This window comes from Austrofundulus limnaeus, unplaced genomic scaffold (genome assembly GCF_001266775.1).
Source record: "Austrofundulus limnaeus strain Quisiro unplaced genomic scaffold, Austrofundulus_limnaeus-1.0 Scaffold397, whole genome shotgun sequence".
Taxonomy (NCBI): domain Eukaryota; kingdom Metazoa; phylum Chordata; class Actinopteri; order Cyprinodontiformes; family Rivulidae; genus Austrofundulus; species Austrofundulus limnaeus.
The window spans coordinates 181,525-190,507 of NW_013952799.1; positions in this window are offsets into that span (position 1 = coordinate 181,525).

Below are 8,983 nucleotides of genomic sequence, written 5' to 3' on the forward strand. Positions count from 1 at the left end.
GTATACAGCACATTAAACAACCGCCTGATATTAAAGAAGGATTGATGATTTTTAATAAAACCGGTCTGGTCACTTTGACTTCTGTTGGGGGGGGGGGGTTTGGCTTTTAAAGACTATGGTCTTAAACTTTTGATCAGCTGAAAAAAATCATGTTTGAGTGTAAATGCAGTTTTCAGAAAATTCCCTGCTCAGAAGTTCTTGTCTCTTGCACTGATTTCTTCTTTTAACATTATGAAGCTCTACTCAGAACCTTCTTACCAACAGTGCAAATTCTTGATCTTTTTTGACTGGTCTTAAGATTTTGATCAGGAGTGTATATATACATATACATGTATATATATTGAAGGATGCATATCGAGTTTTTAAGTGAAACCGTTTGATAATGAAACCTTGTTAAAATCCAGTGCTTCATTGGATATTTTGCTAACAGAGCAGATAAATGAGTGCACACAAAGACATGAGTCAGGTGATCATAATATAACAGCACGTTTAGCTCCTCTTTTCTTGCTTTTTTAAATATTTAGTTGATTTCCTGTATGTTTTTCAGATATTTTAGCTCCTTTTCTGCTTTTTGAAGTCGTTCTTTTCCCTTTTTTTTTCTCACTTTCTTGTCTCCTCGGTTTTTAATTTTGCAAAATTTGATCATTTTTCACCTTTTTTCCCCTCCCCTCCTCATTTTCTTCAACTTTTTTTAATGCAAAACAGAATCCTGTTCTATTCGAGCTGCCACTCAATAAGACTTAAGTTCTTTAAATTTTAATATTGACAACCGTCGGCACGAGCGAGGCACGCCGCCAACGCTTCTGTAGCCATTTAACGACGACACAAGGGAGCAAAAACTGAGAGGTGGAGGTAACAGATTTTCTTAAAAAGGAGTAAATTAGATGGAGGGAAGGAAGTGAGATGGAGATAATTCAGACGGTGAAACCTGTGAGGAGGTTTGTTTCAAGACAAAGGAGCTGCTTGGGAAGGYTTTAAACACCAGGAGAGACAAACGGGTCAGTAGAAATCTAAACCTTGAAGCAAAATGACACCAAAGGAGAATCAGAAAAGTCAGAGGCAGCGTGAGGACAGCGTGTCCTCGTTTGACACTTTTACGTCAACAAACRAGACATTGTCCTCCAGTTTCACGATGCTCACGAGCCGCAGGCAGCCTGTCAGCCTCAGACCGACACGGAGATGTGCAGAAACCCACAGCCGCTTATCTGATAAGAAAAGTGAAGCGAGCAAAGCTCATCTTAAAAAAACACACACACAAAACAACAACAACAAAACAGTTTGAACATGTCATTGTTGCGTGATTTTTAAAGTGACAAACTGAGGAGAAAAGCAGCTCTGACAGCTTGTTGTGTAGTTGGATAATTGTTTGTTTTGACAAGATCATAAATTAGCAGTTTTCTATGAAATGGTTATTTTTGGATGTCAGGAGAAACGCTTGTTGTGGAGAGGTCACGTAACTTTCTTGTGATCACAAGCTAACACAATAACACAAAAACAAAGATTGGAGTTTTAACAGAGAACGTTTTTTTATTTGTCCTATTTTTATATTTTGGACCATTTTTTTAAAATCTCGTATGGGTACCACTTTACAAAAAGGCTCCCCTTATAGATGACTTATGAAGAGTTTATAGACAGGTTATTTACACATTTTGTAAATCATTAATAATTGTTTATTATGCAATAATTAAGGACGAGAAAGAGACAAAACTGTCCAGTTTCTTACCTAATAAAGAGATAAACCTGTTCACGTACCTGTTACATCTAAAGGTGCTTATTAAACATTTCAGACCAGATTGCTGCATTGTAAGTACAATAACAATAAGAAACACATATTTTATTATATTAATATTGTACTGTATTACTGTATTATATGGGATTATTTGGTGTGTTAACATTACGGGTTTTTTTTTTCCTTTTTTGATACATCAACATAGTTGACAGTAGTTGCATGTTTGAACAATAATTTCAAATATTGATAATCAACACAAAGTTTTAAAAATGATAATTTTTCACATTAAAGACTAACTTTTGGCATTTTTAAATTTTTATTTGTCTTTTATAAATACTGTATTAAACTTTGTAAGTCTCCCTTTGACAGTTGTGAATATTTATAATACAGTAATACGGTACAATATTAATATAATAAAATATGTGTTTCTTATTGTTATTGTCCTTACAACGCATTAACCCAGTCTGAAATGTTTAATAAGCACCTTTAGAGGTAATTTGTATGTGAACAGATTTGTCTCATTATTGGGTCTCATTATTATTCTTGTCATTAATTATTGCATAATAAACTTTTATTAATGATTTATAAAGTGTTTACAGATGAATTAATGACCTATCTTTAAACTCTTTATAAGTCATCTATAAGGGGAGCCTTATTGTAAAGAGGTACCCTCTTATGTTTAAACAAGGACTCAGATTTAGTTACCTCTATATTTTTGAAAAAATGAAACCCAGAGTTTAGCATATAGACAGTGGTGTATGTGTTTGAGTCAAAAGCAGAGATATTTTACTCTTAAATACACAACTAGATTTCAGAATAAAGTAACATCTTTGAAATATGTAACATATTAGATACATTAGGACGTGTTTCCAGACTTTGCTCCGTTGCATTTTGAAAAAAACATCAGTTTCTGAGTGAATCAATTCCAATTTGAACCTAATATCTGCTGTACAAATATTTGGTTTTCAACATAATATGTGGGTTTAGTAACTTGACAAGCCATCAAGTAGGCAGCAAACAAACTCACTACTTTTAAGTGTGCTGTGACAAAAGATGTGATTAAATCCTTTTTTTCTTTCCTCAAAGATAAATAAGCTCACCAAGCCTGGAAAACACTTCACTTTCAAGGTAACCGGACTTTTATTTGTGTCACTAAGACACTCTTTTATAACGCGAGGATTTTATTTTTCTTAATTTCCCGAAAGTGTTATTTATTTAAGAGAAGCGTAGTATGAAATTAATTGTTTTCGAGAATTTTAATTTCAAGGTTTCCAGGTCTTTGAGGACATTAATTTATTTTATTTTATTTAAATTTTTTTTATTTAACAGGAAAAGATTATTAAAAATCAAGCCTGACTCAGCATAATTGCTGTTTTACAGCAGGTTCCTGTTCTGCAGCACATAAAACACTCAGAAATACAGCATCACAATCACATCATTATGCACCATAGACACAAAGACAAACAAGCATACCAAATTTCAGGAAGGCAGCATTTGCAAAATCGGACGTCTAAATATGAGCACAACAAAAAGTGTCCAGCAGATGGCAGACAAGATTCTTCTTAAAGGGCTGTAATTTTGAAATGGACTTTATGTTTTGAGGAATGTCATTCCATGCTTTAGTATAAACATAGAAGAAAGACCTCTGGCCGTAACAGTTTTTAAAAGTTGGTAATATCAGTTGTCCTTTTGTAACAGATCTAGTTGAATGACCACTTCCAGAATTTGATTTGGGCAACAATGCACAGAGAGTTCCATAACTGGCACCTTGGAAGATCTGAAAATATAAATTAATACCACTATACAAAACATAATTCTGAAAAGTCAAGGCATCAGACAATGAAAGAACTGTACAGTGATGAGTCCAACCAGGAAGTTTTTTATGAATTTTGTAGGCCCTGTTGTAGAGCCTAACTATGGGTTCTAAGATTTCATTTGTTGTAAGAGACCAAACAGGTAAACAGTATGACATGGTTGAGAGTATAATGGCATGAAGATAGATATTTGAAACAGAAGATGTCAGATTGGATCTAATTTTTGAATAAACGTATAATTTCTGTTTCAACTTAGTGGTTAAGACTTGTACATGATCACGATAAGTCAAATGAGAATCCAAAGTAATTACAAGATATTTTGTAGGTAGTGACAATATCAAGGGGTTTGTTTAAAAAAGTGAGTTGATTTGTTATATTGAAATGTCTCCTGGGTGAGGAAAAATACATGCACACAGTTTTTTTAACATTAATTGACAAAAGATTATCTTGAAGCCAACCATGAAATGTCTGAAGATCTGCTTGCAACTGACTATTAATAGATTCAATATTGAAATCAGACAAAAAATGAACAGTATCATCAGCATACATTAAAATATTTGAATTCTTCAATATTTTTGGAAGGTCATTTATGTATAATAGGAAAAGCAATGGGCCCAGTATGCTACCCTGCGGAACTCCCACGGAACAGGGCAGAGACCCGGACACAGAGCTTCCATGTTTCACAACCTGACACCTATCAGTCAAATAAGAGGAAAACATTTGTATTGCAGATGATGAAATTTGAAAAGAAATCAACTTTTGTAAGAGAGTATAATGATCAACTGTGTCAAACGCTTTACGAAAATCAATATATCCACATCTGCCACTCCACCGAGACACGCAGCAACAGCAGCAAGCCGGAGAAACCAGCCCAACCGTCAAGGTAGATGATATTTACCAAAGTTAGGATAACTTATGGTCGATGCTTGTATACACGCCATAGGACGCTTGTGTGCTGTTGTTTTTCGAAAATGATGTCCGTCATTTGCGTCTTTGATCTTCTGTTTATGTAGCATACAGAGTACCAACAACACTAAAGCTGAGGTAAATTTGGTCAAAATCAGACCTGCAGATGCCTGTAAAGCCAAATGGGATGTATTTTCCTGCAGCGAAACTGCACAGCTACATACATCTGCCGCCACCGCCGCCATCTTCTGCAGTACGGGGGAAACACCGTGTTACCGTGTTAGAGGTGGATGCTAGCTTTAGCTAAAGCTAGGTGGAGCAGAGCGGGTGCCAAGGGACAAAGATGAGAATAAAAAGCTCCAGTAATGTGACAGAGTTCATCAGAGGTCAGTCAGTCTCTCTCTCTCTGGTTTCCAGGTCTTTGAGGACATTAATTCCTAAATCGAGCTGAATCAAAAGCCCACAGTTGTGTAAAAACAAAGGCTGTTTAGTGTGAACGTCAGTCTGCGGTGAACAAGCGGAGCTGTGAGGTGGAGCTGTGAAGGCAATTACATCTACAGAGATCATCATGTGACTCAGTGGCTCAAAAAGCCTTTCATTATTAGAAAGCTGACAAAGGAAGTAAACAAGGCTCTGCAGATGCAAAGAGGGAATTCATTTCTTGCTAAAATGCGATTTTAAAAAAGGTGTTTCACATAAATAACTTTTTAAAATTGTTTTTCATAAAGTTTGCCTGCAATGTTTAGGATCATCTCAAGGAACAGACCCTTGTTTCTGCCTCATTTAAATTTTAAACCGTTAAAACGCAGAAACAGTTCGTTCCTATGGTCTTGAAAGCCGTTTACGCACATTTAACATTAGTCACACGTTTTAGTTTGATCCACATGATTTGAGCGTAAAGCACACAGTGAACTCAGCAGACGAGCTTTTTATACAACACCCACTGGATCCTCAGAAAAAAACAAAGTCTTACAAAAAAGTAAAATAAAAAATAGATTTTATACTTTTTCCAAGGATTTCTAAAGTACTGATATTTTTTTCGTCAGTGTGTGCTTGTTTGTATCTTTCTTTTTAGATAACTACTAAAGATAAATCAGTCTTTTAGCTTCTATTTTTAACCTTTTCATTGAGGGTAAATATGTTGTTAATATTTAAATTTTGTGAACACATAAGGTTCATTTTACTGGTTAGTTAGGATAAACAAAACATCACAAAAAAAGAGATAAAAAACTCCCTGAGGCACCGTTTTTAAAATGAACGGGTCGCCACAAAGAGCAGTAAACTTTATTTAAAATCTGCAGAAGAAGGTAAATAAACAGCTTTTTTTTTTCAACCTAAATGAAATTTCCTTCCATTGATCTGTCCACTAATGAGGGTCAGAGCAGTGGTTCAGTGGACACGGTTATTATTTTATAAAGAGATAAAAGGGGCGTAGCAAGGGATTGGGGGGGGGGGGGCTTGGCCTGTATGTAAGAAAGGGGGGCTTTGAGGAAAATAGTTTGGGAGCCACTTTAGATGTTAGGAAAACTGACAGCTTTTTTTCCATGTGTTTTCTGTTTGTCAGTGCAGGTTCTGTTAGAATTAGACGGGCTTTTATTTTGAAAAAATATAACCCATCATATCGTAATGAGGATTAAGTCAAATTTGTTCAAAATGACCTAATTACATTTTCAAATTCTTGGCTTTAAAAGCTACATTTTGACACCTGGATCATTCTGACATCATAATTAAATCCATATTTATGACTTAATTTGTCTTGTTGGTTACAATACTACATAAATATTTGGTCTGAATCCTAGTTTTATTCATTTTAATGAGGAATTTTTGAAGTCCTTATGAAGAGGAAACTTCAAATTAAATTTGAATATTGAGATTTCCCAGCTAAAAAGAAACAAAACTTTGTTAACTCACAGGGAAAATCACAAAATTTTAAGGCGTTTTTCGTCAAAATGAATTTTTTTTCTACTGCTCAAAAAAAGTGCTTCGAAATTTTGTGTTATGATTGTATTTCAGACACTTCATTCAAATGATACATTGATAAGCCATTTATTCATTATGTAATTTTTGTTAACAGTTTAGTCAAAACACTATATTTGCCTTTTTCTCCATAAACAACTTTTGGACTTAATCCTCATTTTAATGTGACGGGTCACATATATACATTGAAGGTTCTCAGATATGTTTGAAGTAAACAAATGATAACGTTAATAAAAGGATTAACAAACCAAATTAGTCCGCATTCACCCTGGAAACTTGACGCCTGCAGCAACAAATTGTCTACTCTTCCCTTTCTTTATTTTTTTGTTTATTTAATGAATCCACCTCCTATTTAATGCTGCAGTTAAAACAAGAAGCATAATTCTTCCTTGTAGACTAAACAAATCATCATTTTGTGAAGAGAGAGAGAAAATAAATAAATAAGTAAATCGTCAAAATTTCTGTGACACTCCAGGTGAGCAGGTTTTGTTTTGCGACGGAGCGCTAACAGACGGTTCAACATAACCTCAGACGAGCTGAAGCATCCTCCAAATCATCGGCACAAAAGAAAAAGCTGTTCACTAATTGGTGAAGAGGTTGAATTAAGTCTTTTTTTTTATATGCTGATGGTAAATGGTTGTATTTTAAGCACCAGCAGTGAAAATAACCACAGAATACTCTCAGAAATAATTAGCTTCAGTGGCTGAATCGCCCAAGAGCTCGTGGAAAGAACTCAGGGTCACAGGTTCAAGTTTCCTTTTAAATTCCTTATCTGCACGAACATTTAAAAGTGTTGCATGTAGTGAAAACACTGAAAGGCTTTAGGAGATGAGTGCGGAGGCTATGCAAAGATTCATCTCGCCGCAGTTCACAGCTGCGCCGCGTTTTCAGTTTGACACGCCGCTTTTTTTTCCCGCTTTTGACAATCAAGAGGCAGCATCTAAAGGAAAAACTTGAAAAAGCTCTCGCTTATGAAGACTCAACAGCTCAATCAGCAAAGCGGGCAGGTTTAGAGGTGACGAGATCGAGTCACGTCTCTGCTTCTAAAAAAGCTGTTTGAAAGCCGACAAACGGCGTGACGACTGAAAGGCTGCCAGCGAAGCAGCCGCCGGCGGTTTTAAGACGYCGACTCTGTCAGCTGATGGTGTGAAGGTTGTGGGTTTGAGTCCCATTTGCAGCCTCTGTGACCATCTTTAAAGCACCGGGAGCCGCTCTCTCTCTTTCAAAAAAGCTGCGTAGCGGTCGTTTTGTTTTCTCTTCAGTCACAAAAGGACCTTTTTTTAATAAATGGGAAGAGAAAAATAGGAAAATTTACTCAATATTCAAATGATTATTCAGCCATAATACTGTTGGAGAGCTATGAAAGAGAAGCGTGCGCCCACTAATTTCAAAAAAGGCTCCAAAAAAAGGGAAAAAAAAGCAACATCTTTTACTAGAGAGGAAAAACAAAGAATTATGAGTCACTGATTCTGTTCTTATCATTTATAAACAAAGTTTTCGACGTCATCAGTGGGTGCAGGCTTTCCTGCTGCTTTGTTTTGCAGGTTCTGTGGGCCTTTCAGCCGTTTGCTGGAAAAAAGGTTGAATTTCCAGTGCAGCACTGGGAACGAGCCGCTGCTCTGCAGGTAGAGACTCACTGCAACTCTTGGAGAGGAGTCGGCGACAGATTGTGTTAAAAAATTGGTGCGTTTTCAGTCGCAGCTTTGATGAGTTTTGAGTGTTTGCAACCATCAGTGTTTGTATAAAGTACCACAAAGTGATACTTGAGTAAAAGTACAAGCATCTTACCAAAAAAATGACTTTGGTAAAAGTTAAAGTCTCCTTTAGGAATATTACTAGAGTAAAAGTACAAGTATTTTACCAAAAATACTTTGGTAAAAGTTAAAGTCTCCTTTAGGAATATTACTTTTCTACTCTTACTTGAGTACAATTTTTGGGTACATGCCCACCTCCCAACCCCAGCAGTCCTCTCACATTAGTGATGAATATGGACAGATGGATGGATAAACAAATAAAACCTTGAAGCTGGACTTTCCTTGATGAACAAACCAGTCACCATGAGTGTTATTAGTTTATGCTTTAGTTAATAATCAGCGCACTGAGGATATTTGCTGAGAATCAGCAGGACGTACATGAAACATAAACAAAGGCTGTTTGTTGTACTTCATTGATTTTACGAATGACATCATGACAAGAAACATCCTCCTTCCAAATCTGAAAAGACTTCCTAAGACTGAACAGATCCTAGTTTTCAGAAGAGCTTGTATCTAATTAAAGATGCCAACCTGTGTTTGCCTTTTAATAACCAATAAAAGAAATGTCCTGTGTGCCGACTCTGGATCTCATCTAGATGTGAATCAGTTGGTTTTTGTACCCAGAGTAACATTTACATCCCAAAAAAGTATTAAACAATACTTTTAGTTGGGATTTTAAAATCAAAACTATATTTTGTTTTACCCATTTTGACAATGAAAGTCTTTAATTTTTAATTAAAACACTATTATGTTTTATTTCCATTTCCAAAACAGAATATAACTTGTTGAAATTAGGTAGAAAG